This window comes from Aotus nancymaae, unplaced genomic scaffold (assembly GCF_030222135.1).
Source record: "Aotus nancymaae isolate 86718 unplaced genomic scaffold, 86718_ANA_hifiasm-v0.15.2.pri h1tg000003l, whole genome shotgun sequence".
Lineage (NCBI taxonomy): Eukaryota > Metazoa > Chordata > Mammalia > Primates > Aotidae > Aotus > Aotus nancymaae.
In genome coordinates, this window is record NW_026988414.1 from 74,333,530 (window position 1) to 74,347,759 (window position 14,230).

At 57.8% G+C, this 14,230-nt stretch overlaps 1 protein-coding gene across 7 annotated transcripts in view; it reads left to right on the forward strand.

Moving 5' to 3' along the window:
• The window catches only part of LINGO1 (leucine rich repeat and Ig domain containing 1), a 213,344-nt gene that overhangs the window by 75,933 nt on the left and 123,181 nt on the right, over positions 1-14,230 (forward strand). For 3 of the 7 annotated variants that reach the window (XM_064382833.1, XM_021668247.2, XM_012457666.3), the window contains exon 3: positions 8,448-8,501. The exons of 2 other annotated variants lie outside the window; for them this stretch is intronic. The gene's annotated coding sequence lies outside the window, so the exon portion shown is untranslated. Of the gene's footprint in view, positions 1-974; positions 994-8,447; positions 8,502-14,016; positions 14,036-14,230 lie in introns of those variants that run through there. 2 more of the 7 variants (XM_012457669.2, XM_012457673.2) reach the window with 2 other exon arrangements.

Below are 14,230 nucleotides of genomic sequence, written 5' to 3' on the forward strand. Positions count from 1 at the left end.
GCGGCAAAACCTGCCAACCCTCTTTCCACTGGGGGTCTTTGGAGCCTGTCTGTCCCTTTAAGAAGGGTACAGGGCACAGGCCTGAGGCCAGGAAGCCTGGGCTCTGACACTGTCCCCTCAAGAGTCTGTGCCCCTCTTGGCCCCTTGACTCCCCCCGATGGGGGAAAGAAGTCCTTTCACAGAGGACATAGTGGGCCCTGGAGCCCTGTCTCCTCTGTTTTCTTTCCGTGGGGAATGCTGGGTGCTTGTGCCAAGCAGAGTGGGCGCCCAGTGAAGGTGTGCTGGAGGTGGGCATAGGTGGATGGAGCGAGGAGGGAAGGGTGCTGCCCACAACTCCTCAGTGAGGCCCTCCTGGCAGGGTAGTCAGCAGAGCCAAGGCAGCATGGAACCCAGGAGGGCTCTTCTCCCGCCCCCACCCTTCAGTCACCCCGTCTCTCCCACCTTCCTCACCAGGTTCTTCTCAATTTCTGAGAAGGTGAGGTTGGGCGTTTGGCCGGGGGCTCTGTGCACTGGCACCACTGCGGGTTCTCTCCATCCTCTCACCCCACCCCAAGCTTTCCTGGAGCATTGTGGACCAGCTGTGAAGGTAGACTCCTTGAGCCTGGGACTGCCAGGGCTGGCCCACACCTAGCTGCTGAGAATTCCTCCCCTCCAGCTGTTTCCTTCTTACCGCTCCCGCCGCTTTGGCAGGCTGTCTCCTCCGGTCTCTGCCAAAGGTGAAGCTGGCCGTGCTCCCACTCTCCCTGGACAGCGCACTACTCTTTGGAATTCGGTTCCCCTGATTGCCCCTTGTGACACCAGCTCTCCAGCAGGCTGAAGAAAAGTTATGGTTTTGCAGAATATCCAGCTTTTTCTCGTTACCCGGGAGTGATGCTCTCTTGTGGCTTCTACATCCTGAACGAGGCAGAATCCCCCTGTCTCTGGCTCTTGTGGTTAACAGCTCTGGATTCACCCACATCTGGGTTCAAATTCTGCCTCCAACAGGTGTCTTAGGTGAGTCATCCCAACCCTGCGCCCTAGTTTCGCCTCTGGACAGGGGACGCTGGTACGCAGCTCAGTAAACTGCTGGGAGGGAGGCGAACTGATCTGTGGCACCTGGAAATGTTCAGGAAGTGTGGCCGTCAGGTGGCTCTGTGAGGCCCTGTTCATGGTGCCTCTGCCTCCCAGAGGCTGTGGGGAGGAGGGCCAGGGAGGAGCTCTGGCTGGGCTGGCCTGCAAGCTGGGGTGGGGCCAGCCGGGGCCTTCTCACCTTCAGAGGCTTTGGAGAGGACGCTCTGCTCCACACGTCCCCGGCAGCTTCTCTCGCCCAGCCTGAGCTAGGCTTGTGGGGCTCCACCAGGTCCATCAGCTCCCTGGGAGCAGCCCCTCTGCCCAGCCTCTTGTCTTACCAGTGCCTGGCAGAAGGCCCCACTGTGCTTGGATGGGTCCGTGGAGCTTCTGGGTGCAGAGAGTGATGCTCAGCCCCTTTGCCTGGCATTGGAGGCGCTGCCCATTGTGGACAGCCCAAGTCCCCCTCTGCCCCTCCCCCTGCCCATCTCTCTTCCTCTATCTGAACCCAGGCTTCCTCTTGGCCTCCTCCTCTCTGATTTTAGCTGAGGTCTTGGGAAGCCTCGTGTTTGGACATTCTAGGAGAGAACATTCTAGACAAGGCTTTCTGGGTGCGTATGGGGACCAGGGCCTCTTCGGCCCTCAGAAGCAAGGCAGGGATGGTTGCACGAAGCTTCCTTTATCTCCAGCCAGACCTGATGCCCGCAGAGCCCGCAGCCTCAGGGGACTGCACTGGGGAAGCTGAGGCGGGAAGCTACTTGTCTGCGGAACCACAAGGTCAAGCTGTTTTGTTTCTCTCTGGCAGTGGCGCCCCTGGGGAGGGTGGCTGGCCGCAGCATCGTCTGTGGGGTCTGTGGGCTGCTCCTCCTGGGTGGCCGGGCCCTGTTTCCAGGGCTGCTGTTGGAGATGCTGGGGCCTAGGCTCCTGAGGACCCCAGGGACGGGCCGCCAGGGGCCTTCCTGGGCAAGAGCCCTGACCTCTGCTGCATCCTGTAAAGGTGACCGGGGTAGGGAGTCCTCAGGGCCCAAAGGCAGAGGACAGAAAACCTGAGACTGGTCAGGGTAGGTTCCAGGAGTTTCCCAGCCTCTCAGGACAGTGTAACGTGGGTGGGGCAGGGGTTGCTTCCTTAAAGGCTCAGGCTTGGGGTGCTGACTCGTGTTCCCAGGAGCTCAGCCAGACCAGAAGTCTAGAGGGCAAAGAAGCCAGTCTAGAGGGGGTACCTCTGGGGCTTTTTGCAGGGTGGTCCCTGCTGAGAGTGCCAGCCCAGCCAATGTCTCCTTCCTGGAGAAGCACTTCAGGTGTCTCTTGCCCCCTAGCCCAGGTTTGGGCTCCTCCTCCAGGCTCTTGGTTCCCTTCCTTGGCCACATGGTATGGTGTCTGAGCTCTTCTGGGGCGAGGGCAGGGTTGGGGGCTGGGGGCTGGGAGTGCCTGAGCCCCAGGAGATGAATGTGTGTGGACGATGACTGTGTAGGAACAGGAGGGAGGTGCTGCCGCCTCGGACAGCATCCCGCCTGCCGCTGTCGCCCGGCCGCAGAGCTCGGCGGAAGCACTGCCTTCTTGGAGCCTCAGCTTCTCTTTCTCCTTCTTGCCTTTTTGGGGGATGAAGGTTAGAGATCTGCTTGGGCCAGCCTCAGTCTTCGGGTGCCCACCTCTTTTCTAAGTCTCTATCCCTGCTTCCCTGGACTGCCCACCCTACTGTCCAAATCCTCGTGTATTCAAAGTCCCGCCTGCCCCTCTAGGAAGCTCTCCCTGATGCCTGCAGCCCTCACTGACCCAGAGGCTGTTTCCGGTTGCTCTCTTCCGCTCGACACATACCCTTGGCTGTCAGTGGGGCACCAGGTGTGCAGAGGCCCCACAGCATGACCCGCGTGGGCAGTGAGCCTGTAACATCCTGTAGCGGGCCGGCAGGGTCTGTGCCGGGTGGAGAGGAGCACAAGCGTGGGCCACTGAGGCGACATTTGTGCTGCATCTTGGGCGGAGAGGCTGGAGACAAGAGGGTGCTGGGGGAGGACATCAGGCTAGGAAAGGCCTTGAATGCTAGGCAAGTAATTTAGGGACCTGGCCTCTCTCTGCCGGCGGCAGAGCACCAGGGGAGAGGCTCTAATTGGATGGTGTGATCCTGGATGCAGACCCCCGCTCCCCGTAATGCCTGGAGCCCTCCACCTACACCCTCTGCCTGGAGGTCTCATACTTGTTTTTCAGACCTCTGCTCCAAGGACACTTCCTCAGGGAAGCCCTCCCTGACCACACTGTCCAAGGACACTTCCTCGGGGAAGCCCTCCCTGACCACACTGTCCATACTCTCAGGGCTCCATGGCCTTTCCTTTAAAGCCCTCATCCCAATGTGCCTCCCGCCCAAGTGTGGCCATTGATTAATGACTGCCTCTGCCACCAGGCTTTACAACCATTGAGGGCAGGAATCGGAAGGGTTTGGTGGTCCCCTGGGTCCCATGCTCTCAACCCAGTGCCTGGCACAGGATAGACGCTCCATACACACTGACTGAATATGTGAATGTGTGCAGGGCACAGAGCCCAGGAGCAGCTGGCTGGAGGGGCTGCTGGCTGACGGGTGGCGGCGGGAGGCATAGACCTCCAGGGAGCGGGGGCAGTGCCTCGGTCCTAGCCAGCGCTATGCTGCCTTTGTGTGTCATTAGGTGGCTCTTTAAAGAGCCACTTGCAGGAACAAAAGCTGTCTCTGGCAGCACCTCAGTGGGTGGGCTGGGCCTCCTGCTCCCCTTCTGAAATGCTTTGAGAATAGGTGGACTGGGTCCACTTGTCACCCCCAGGCTGGCTGGTGACTCTTGAGAGGGGGGCAGTCACAGTGGTGGGGGCCAGGCGGGGCAGGGTGATTGGTGGACCCAGCCCTGACCTCACCAAGATTATTTTTAAAGCCTGCAAGAGAAAGGGGATATTTTTAACCTTTGTTCCATCAAGGCATCCCAAGGGAAAAAGAAGGGGGAAGAGGGGAGATGGGGAGCTGGAGAGGGGCACAGGAGCAGGGCCAGGGACTTCTGAGGGAGGGAAGCAGCCCCAGAGGCCCCCGAGGACTAGCTTTTTTGTCCCCAGCCCTTTTAAATTTTTTAAAAGCTCCAAACAGCAAGAGGGACAGTGGAGTTCATTATATCGAGTTATCTCCTCCGTTTCAGGCAAAGATCAATCTTCTGAGTCTTGCAGCTCCAAGGGGGGAAGGGAAGAGAAAGAAAATGGGAGGCGAAAGGAAAAAACTCCCTGGACCAATTTCTGCCTCGAACACAATTACTGGGCTTCCTGGCAGCGGCGCCAGCTGTTGGCAGGCGTCCTGGCCCCCGGCCAGTCATGCTCAGCTGCCAGCCGCCCCCAAGGCTCCCTCCTGAATGGGACAGGTTGGCAGGTGTGAGAGCCCCAGACCCCCTGGGGTTGAGGCTGCTGGGCCTGGCATCCCAGGGAGGCCGGGGCCCCACTGCTGTCCAGCGTGCGCTGCTGCTCCAGTTCAGGCCTCAGCCTCAATCCCACCTCCCTGCCTTTGCGGCGTGTCTTGCCCGCTGGGTGTGCCCTCTGGCTCCCGCCTGCTTCTTCGTATGGGAGGCAGTTCGTGTAGGGAGTAAGATCACAGGCTTTGGAGTCTGGTAGAGCTGGCTGTGCCTCCTTCCTTCCTTCCTTCCTCCTTTCCTTCAGCAAGTATGTATCAACTGTCTCCTGGGTGCCAAGCACTGCACATAGTACAGAGGTGAATCCAGAGGTGGCTGTGGGCCCCTCCTGCCTTATGGAGTTCATGTTGTGATGAGGCACACAAGAAACAAGGCCACACATAAACAGGCAAGATAATGTCAGGCCGGGGAAATGCTAAGAAAGTTGTGAGAGACTGGGGTACATGGTGGGCATCTTCCCTAGGGTGCCTGGGATGGTGAGAGGGCTCGTTTGGATGGGATGGTAAAAAAGGCCTGGGGAAGAACCGTCAGCAGAAGGAGCAGGAAGGGTGAAGACCCTGAGACTGGCCAGTGTGGGAGGGAGGCCGATTGTGGTGGAAGATGATTTCTGAGAGGTGGGCAGGGCCTCGGAGGCTTTGGAGAGAGTTTGGACTTGAGTGTGTGCCACGGGCTTATGGCAGGGTAGCTGCGGGCCTGATTCTCACCGCCATCGTGCTGCTGTGATAGTTTGGGGCTGGGGTGGAGGCAAAGAGCTGAGTGAGGGTGGAGGCTGTTTCAGTAATTCAGGCAAGAGCTGGCCAGGGCGGGCAGAGGAGCCAGGGGACGGTGCGGAGAAGCAGTCAGGTTCTGGATGTGTTCTGGGGTAGACCTGACAGGGTGTGTTGATGGCTTGGGTGTGGGTCAAGGGAGAGAGAGAGAAGTCGAGGTGGAGGGAGATGTAATTTGGGGATGAAAATGAAGAGTTCTGTTTTGGGCAGGTGGGTTAGATGAGCAAGCAGAGATGACAGAGGCCTCTGAACACGAGCTGGTGCTCAGGAGGGAGCTGAAGCTGGTGGCACAGCAGGGGGTGAAAGCTAAGGAGTGTGCAGCTGGGATGGGATGGGGAGGGGGCCCTGGAGAGTCCTGGGGCCTCAGATGCTTGGGGGGAAGTTAGGTAACAGGGGAGGGATGTGTAGAGGACACCCAGGTGAGGCCAAGTCCTGGAAACTTGGAGATAAAACGTCTCCTGATGAAGGAAGCAGTCAGCCATGTCAGATGCTGCTGCGAGCGCAGGGACCGTGCGGGACCGAGAATGACTATTGGACTTGGCAAAACTGAGGTTTCTGGGGACCTTGATAAGAGCAGTTTTGTGGAGTGGTCGGGACAGATGCCCAACTGGAGAGGGAACCCGAAGTGAGGGCGTGGAGACAGTCGAGACAGTTCTTGAGTTTTGCTATTAAAGGGAAGCAGAAAAATGGCAGGGATGTGAGGCCAAGCAGTTTCCCTCCCTCCCTCCCTCCCTCTTCCTTTCCGTCCTTCCTTCCCTTCCTCCCTTCCTCCTTTCTTCCCTCCTCGCTCTTCTCTTTTATAATATTGAGGCAAATTGCTGTGCTCTTTGGGCAGGCAGCGTAACCTCTCTGAGCCAGTTTGCTTTTCTGCAGAATGGAGGTGACAACCCAGATGTGACTGGATCTGATGCACAGCAGTTGCCGAGTAAGCGGGAACGGTTCTGAAGCAGGGCTCACATGGGGAAATGGATCAGTACAGATGTGTTTTGAAGGTCAACTTGGCAGCAAGTATCTACATGTAAAACGTCTATACCTTTTGATCTGCCCTTTAGGAATGCACCCAGAGAAATACTTGCACATGTGTGCAGTGAGACAAGGTGTTTTTTCCAGCTATGTTTGAAATAAAAAACTGGAAACCCATGAGCCACGTGTGATCTCAGGAGGGAGGATTTGAGGTTCCCTGTGTGTCCAGGGGCCGGAGAACTGTGACTTCCACTGCAGACAGGCTTGGATAGGTGGCGGCTGCACTCCCAGTCTGTGTGTCCCCCAGGGTGGGGCGGGTGCCTGAATCCCAGCCTGCTGTAGCCCAGGCCCCTGCTTTACTCATCCTTGGGGGTCTGGTTAAACAGGCGAGGGGACACCCCACGTGGCATGCCACGAGAGCTCAACTGTGACTGTCTGTTAGGAGAACATGCTGGAGCTTGACAGCCCGGGTCCAAACTTTGGCTCCACCGTGCCCCGGCTGCACGCTCGGTTGGCTTACTGGTCACCACTCTACTCTGGACTTCAGTTTTCCTTTCTTTATTTTGCTTTTTCTTTTTTTAGAGATAGAATCTTATTCTGTCACCCAGGCTGGAGTGCAGTGGCATGATCATAGCTCGCTGTAGACTCCACCTCCTGGGCTCAAGTGATCCTCCTGCCTTAGCCTCTTGAGTAACTTGGGACCACAGGTGCACACCATCATACCCAGCTAATTTTTTTAATTCTTTTTTTTTTTTTTTTTTTTGGCAGAGATAGGGTCTTGCTATGTTGCCCAGGCTGGTCTTGAACTCCTGGGCTCAAGCGATCCTCCCACTTCAGCCTCCCAAAGTGCTGGGATTACACATGTGCGCCACCATGCCTGGCCCGCTTCAGTTTCTCATCTACAAAATGAGGATCAAAACAGCACCCACTTAGGGAGTTGTTAAGAGGATTAGGTGGGTTAAGAGGTACAGCACTCATCGCGGTGTCTGGCACACAGTAAGTGCTCGGTGAGCACAAGCGTGGTTATCGCTCTGTATGGACAGGGAAAGGTCCTAAACATCTGTGACGTGAGGAGGGCAGGTGCACACAAGCACAGAGGCTGTGCTCCCTGGCATATACCCCCGCGTCCGTGTGCACCTCTACACATGCACAGTTGAAGTTTCACACCAAAGGGATGGCAGTCAGCACCTCTGGAGAGGTGACTGGGAAAGACAGTGTGCTTACTGTACAGACTACTGTGTTTGAACCTCTTAAAAAGAGAATGCTTTCGTGTGCTATTTGCATAATAAGACTATAATATGCGAAGGTCGTCATTTAGGTCTTCACCTCCTTTAGGAAGCCTTCCGTGACTGCACCAGCCACAGCCCGCCCCTGATGGATCTCCTTAGTGTTAAAAAGCCACATTTCCTCCCGTGGCCACTGCAAGTCAGATGTGTGTGCACGCATGTGTGTGTGTGTGTGTGTGTGTGTGTGTGTGCGTAGCCTCTCATTTAGCCTGTCAACTCCTTGAGGGTATGGGCTTCGCACTTTCCAGGCTGGACACATCTTCAAGGCCAGCAGTTCTCGAAGTGTGATCCCCAGCCGGCAGCATCAGCATCACCTGGGAGCTTGCTGGGAATGCAGATCCTCAGGCCCCCACCCGCCGGGACCTACTGTTGGAAACTCTTAGGGTGGGGCCCAGCAGTCTGTGTTTGCGCAAGTCCCAGCATGCACCTGCCTGTACTGATGGGAGGCACGGTGAGGGTCGCAGGGTGAGCCAGTGACAAAGCTGAGACTGGGCCCAGGTAAAGGCCTCAGGCAGATGTGGGAAGGAGGCCCTGGGTACTCCCTTCCCGTCAGCTCCTCTGTGCTCCTTGGGACCATGAGCCACATGTGGCCTCAGGAGGGAGGATTTGAGGTTCCCTGTGTGTCCAGGGGCCAGAGAACTGTGACTTCCACTGCAGGCAGGCTTGGATAGGTGGTGGCTGCACTGCTACTCTAGTCTGTGTGTCCCCCGGGGCACTGCGGGTGCCTGAATCCCAGCCTGCTGTAGCCCAGGCGCTTGCTTTACTGAAAGTGAAGTCTTGACTCTGGAATGAATGTGGCATTTTTAGGCAGCCTGCAGGCTTCCGGAGGGCAGGGTCCAGGTCTCCCCCTGCTCCATCTGGCCCAGAGCATCGAGAAGCCCAGGCTGGGCAGAGACTTGGGTGGGGTTGACTGCAGGACAGGTCTGCAGGCCCCAATCTGACCATCCTCTCACCTCTTCCCTGCTGTCTCTCTGCAGGTATCCCACCAAGGAGACCTGATCTTGAGCCTGGAGCCCTGAACCGATGCTTGAGTGAGTTGAGCAGCCGCTGTCTGTGTTGGCGGATGCAGCGGGGCCGAGGGGTGTGTGCAGAGCAGCGGCCCTCTCTCTACCACCCCTTTCCCATCTCCAGCCACGTTCCTGGGGAGGGGCACTGTTGAGTCACTGGGTGAGGTAGCAGGTGGGAAGGTTTGGGAATGAGCTTTTAGGAGAAAGGAGGAAGGCGGCTCCCTGGTCTGATGGGTCAGGGTTATGGGTGCTGGGTGCTCTTGGAGAGCAGCCACTGGGGCCCTGGGGAGTATGGGTGCCTGGCCCAGGCACCAGCCAGCCTTGAACTTGGGGATCCTGGAGGGACCTAATCCAGGCAGACTGCCTGGAGGAGGGGTGCTAATTGTGATTAATTTGTGATGGTTGATCACCTCTTTTTAAGTGTACAAGAAACCATCTTCATACTTTAATTAGCTCATTAATCTTAGAACAGCAACCCATGAGAGGGAGCAATTTGTTGCCTTGCCGAGGTGGCGAGGTAGGATTTGGCCTTGGTCTCCACTCCAGGTCCCATGGGTCTACCCATCTATGTCCCTATACTGTGTCTCCCAGTGGTGGGTCACCTGGGAGGAGGGCTGAGGTTAGAGGCCACGCCAGGCCCCCAGGGGTCACGGCGTGGGGGTGGCTGCTGGAGGCTGCGTCCATGAAGATGTGCCACAGCCAGCAAGATTGTGAGAGGGAGCCCTGGGCTGGTCTCTTGGGTTCTGTCTCTGGGGCACAACCATCTTTTCTGGACACGCTCTCTTCCCTCTCCTCCACACCTGGGCGCTGCCAGCTCCCTCTGCTTGGAGTATGACTCCTCTGAGCAGCTACCCCACAGTAACTGCCCTCAGCTAACATCCCGTGGGTGGCTGAGTGGGCGCCGGCTCCACTGCGTTCACTGAGGACGCCGACCTGGCTGGGGAGCTCTGGGGTGGCCACTGCACACTCAGAGGGTGTGGAAACAGGCAGGAGGGTGGGCAGGCAATTCGGGGATCTGCAGACACAGGCTTCAGTGGCAGGGATGCCTTTTGGGGAAGAGCTGGGAAGGGACAGGCTCCAGTCCAGGAGGCGGGTCGCGGCCAGCGGGGAGGGCTGTCAGTCAGCACACCTGGACGCAGCATCTGATCACCTTCGATTATTTCTGACTCGTGGGATGGCCTTGTGAAATCTTTGGAATAAAAGCAGCCTGTGCGCTGGATCAGAGCCCTAATGTGCGTGCTGGGGGGCATGGGAACCGGGAAGGAGGCGTTATGCAAACCCGGGAGCCATGGCTACAACAGCAGCATCTGTCCCAGTGCAGAGCGGGGAGCCACCGGGTTCTGTGTGCTGCTGGGCCGGCACAGGGTGTGGCCAGCCCTGGTCAGAGGCTGTGCGTCCGGGGAAGCCACACTCAAGCACTCAGGGGTTCACACCCGCCTATCAGGACCGCAGGCATGAAGGCCACTTCAGAAGGGACCTCGGTCCAGCCAGCACAGCCCAGCTGGCCTGGGGAAAGGGTCCTGCTTGGATGGGGGCATTTGCTGGGCACCTCCTGCCACACCATCTTCACCACCAGAGTTTACCAGCCTGACATTTTGTGTGGGCGTGAGATGCAGACCCAAGCTACCGCTACCCTCATTTCTAAAACGGGAGCAGAACCCTGGGGGTGGGTGTTAGGCCAATCCCTAAACAACATCCTATACTTGGGGACTTTCAGCTTTAAGGTCAGAACGTGTCTGCTGCAAACACTGCTGTTGGTTTTCACCTCAGTCCAGCGTAGAAGGGGGGCCCCGCTGCTCTTTCTGCCAGCGCCCCCGTCCTGGGCGTTTCTGAGGAGCTGTGGGTAGACCCAGCAGTAAAGCGTAGAGTGCACACCCCAAGTCCTGAGCGAGACTTGGCTTCATGGCTTCTCTGCATCAGTCTCCTCATCTGTAAAATGGGCAGAGCGCTTGTTTCCTCATAGGCGTGCTGGGAAGATTAGATGAGATGAGGCACGAGAAGCTTTACACGTGACCTGGCATGTGGTGAGCGCCTGTCAGTGGTGTTGCGATTGTCACTGCCAGGGTTGGCGGCTGGTGGGGTGGGCAGCAGAGCCAGTTCAGTCTGAACTGGGTGACATTTGGGTTCCTGTATCCAGGCTGCTGTGGTTGTGGCGGGGGAGGCGGCTCCAGCTTCTTCCCTGCCATCTCCCTCTGGGTGTCAGTGACTGAGGGCTGCTGGGGTAGTGCTGGACAGGAGGGACCTGGGTGTGCGGTTGGAGAGAGCATGTCCCTGCTTCAGTGACAGGAGCTCTCGGCCACCAGGGTGGAGGTGGCAGAGAGGGATACAATCTCTGGGCCTGGAGTAATAAGGAGGCTGCTTTAATGGAGCACAGAGAGGCAGCAGTGGCAATGCTGGGCTTGGGCGGGGAGGCCTGGCACGTTGGGATGGTGGCAGGGAGGAGAGCGAGGAGAAGGAACTGGCACAGGCTCTTCACACATGGAAAGTCAGTGGTTCTCATGCAGGAGAGGGATGCCATTATCCGCCTTTCCCTATGAAAAATGGAGGCCCACATAGGGAAGCTGAGTTGACCCAAGTTGCAGAAGAGGCAGAGTGGGATGGAATCCCCCTTCCCATGTCCTGTGCCCTGGAAGGGCTGAGGGCACCAGGAGCAGCGCTGGCTCTAGTGCCAGGCTCTGGCTGTCCTGGGCATGGGGCACACGTGGGCCTGGATGTGCATGTGTGTGCATGTGCATTTGTGTGCTGAGTCTCTCCCCGCGTCAGCAAGGAAGCTCTTGGGGAAACTAGGGCAGTGGGGCGGCTCTCTGCCACCTCCTACAGTATTGGCACCTGGGGGCGGCTTCTACATTGGAGCCTGGTGTCTGGGCCCAGCCTGTTCTCCCGCACATGTGCCTCCCATGACTCTGCCCCCACCCCAGCCTGCCTGCCAGGATGGAGAGGGGGGTCCAGGGGGCTGGAAGGTACCCCTGGATAATAAAAATAATTCTCGGCTAAAACATTGTATGCCAAGCATGAGTAAACATCATTCTTCTGTTATCCAAGGCCAGAGGGGTGGAGTGACTCACCCAGGGCCACATAGCTAGGCAGTTGTGGGGCAGGATTCTGACCCTAATGGTGGTGGAAGGTCCTGGGGGACCCAGCTCTGGTTTTTCTCAGTGGGCAGTCCCAGGACAGCCTCTCAAGGCTCTGAGGAGCCAGGACCCTGCCCCAGCTGCCATTTACCAGCCCTTCTGTGTCCAGGCCTGAGGGAGGCATAGTACACACCTCCTCTCAGCTAAACCTGCCTGCAGGTCCTTCCTGTTCCCATGTTACAGTTGTGGAAACTGAGGCTCAAGAGGGCCCCCAAGCCACTCTGATGCCAAAGTCTGGCTTTCTTCCCCCTGCCCTGCTGCTCCAGAGTGTCTTCTGATGCCCTCTGCCTGCATCTCTCGCCCCCCACATTGGTGCGGTGGCCCAGGACTGATGCCTGCCTGTGTGGCTGGTGAGAAAAGGAGAGCCTGGACTAGTCTGGATATAGAGGGATGGGGAGGCAGGGGCAACCCCAGCACGGATGGGTAGGGGGCAGGCGCCGGACAGTCTCAGTCTCAGAAAGTCATGTGCACCACCCGAGTCCCTGAGGCAGGATGGGTAGCTACTAAGAACCTGGTTTGTGGCATCAGGCAGCATGGCATGAGCCCTAGCTCCAGTTCTGTACCAGCTCTGTGGCCTTAGACATGTTACGTAAGCTCTCTGGTCCTCAGTTTTCGCATCGGGTACAGGGAAAATGATAGCAGAACTCATATCACAAGGCCGTTAGGGGGTAATGGCACATTCAGGTACCGCGCTCGGAATGACACTGGCATGCAGTAGGCACCCAGTACATTCGAGTCGACGTCGTCAATGTTATCAGCAGGGCTGTAGGACATTCTAGGGTGAGAGTAGGGCCTTCCTGGCTCCGACGTGCAACTAGATGCCAGAGCCAAGAGGGACAGTGCTGGGGCCTGCTTCCGCCTCCCACTACTCCCCCCACCACACTCCCAACCCTGGACCTCTGAGTGTTTCATTCCCTGGGGAGCAGGTGAGTGTGGAGGGGACGGAAGGGATTTGCCATTTTGCACATGAACTATTTTTATACTATACCTACCTTATTCCAATAAGTATTTGTGGGAGCTAAGCATTATTGTGATACCAAGGTAGACAACCCAAGGCAGGGGAAATTGGATGCGACGGGGAAGAAAGCTTGGGGAGCACTGGGACATGGACACGTGGGGTCCAATCTCGGGCTGAATAGTTGGTTCTGATTCCTGGTAGTCAGAATGAAAAGGGAACTATCAGTTATGAGAATTGTGCTGTCCACAGGAGCACAACAGCATGGGGTCCCTGAGAAGGAGTAGGTTTCCTGGAGGAGCGGGAGCCATATCTTTCCAGACGTCTCTGCAGCCCACAGCAGCTCAGAGGGTGGAGAGTGAAGGTCAGATGCCTGGCCTGGGTGGGAGGGCTGGCCAGCTCCAGGCAGGGAGATCCTCTTCCTGCACAGAGTGATCTGGGGCCCAGGGCAAGGACCACTGGGCCGGGAGGGTGGGGTAGGCACTGGGCCACAGCCCCTGATGCTTGTCCTGCTCTGCCACCAGCTCCCAGCCCTCGCAGCTCTGGATTCTCCTGTCTAGCTGGGTCTGCACGTCTGCAGGCCTGGGCCTGGGACCAGCTCTGCTTGCTCTGCTCTCCTCCTCAAGAACCCTCAGTGTCTCCTCGTTGGCTGAGCGTTGGCTGCACCTCCCTGCACCTGGCCTCTGATCTCTTATCCTGAGCCTAGCTTAGCCCTTGGGGCTCCTTGGTACCCCCTTCCCTAGCCCAACTCTGCAAGTGCTCGCTGACCTGGATGTGCCTCCATCATCTCCCCACTGGCACCGAGCTGTCCAAAGGCAGAGTGGAGTCTTCCCAGCTTCCCTCCCAGTGCTGGCCGCCCCCCACACCTGCAGTGCCAGCTGGGCTCTTGGGTGGATGTGGATGCCATAAACCTTGCAGGGAAGGAGGGTTAAAGAGAACGGACACTCAGCCATTACAGAGAGTGGGTTTTCCACTTTGCAGAGTACGTTGCATATACTTGGCCAAGCCCAGACCTCAAAACAGCTCTGTGAGATAGGACAGCATCAGCAGACCCAGAGTAATGACTGGGTCTGTTCCCTCAGTGCCTGCTGTGTGCCAGGCGCTGTGCTAAGCATGTTACAAATAGTTACTTATTTAATCTTAACTACAACCCATGAGCTGTTTTTGCAGAAGGAACTGAGGCGTAGACAGAGGATGAGAAACTTGCCCAAAAGTACTCCGTCCTTAGGTGGCAGAGTAGGAATTTGGACCCAGGCAGTCTGGACTATATTCCAAGCATTTGTCTTTGTGGCTCCTCCTAAAGGCAGGTGAGGGAGAAGTGTGATGCCCACACTGCAGACGACAGCGGCCCAGAGACCAGGAGGCCTGCCTGAGGTCACACAGCTGGGAGGAAGTGGACGGGGTGGGGTTCCCATTAGCTCCATCCGATCCCCCAGCTGGAGCTGGAGCTGCCTGGAGGCTGTGGGGAGAAGGTAGGAGTGAGGCTGTGAGGGCCTCAGAAAACCCTCTTCCAGGTGTGGCCTCTGTGCGTGGCACCCACTCCCAGCCCTCAGCCCCAGCTCCGAGCCCCCAGCCCCCAGCCCTCCACCCCCAGCCCCCAGCCCCTAGCCCCGAGCCCTGAGCCCCCAGCCCTCAGCCCCTAGCCCCTAGCCCCGAGCCCCAAGCCC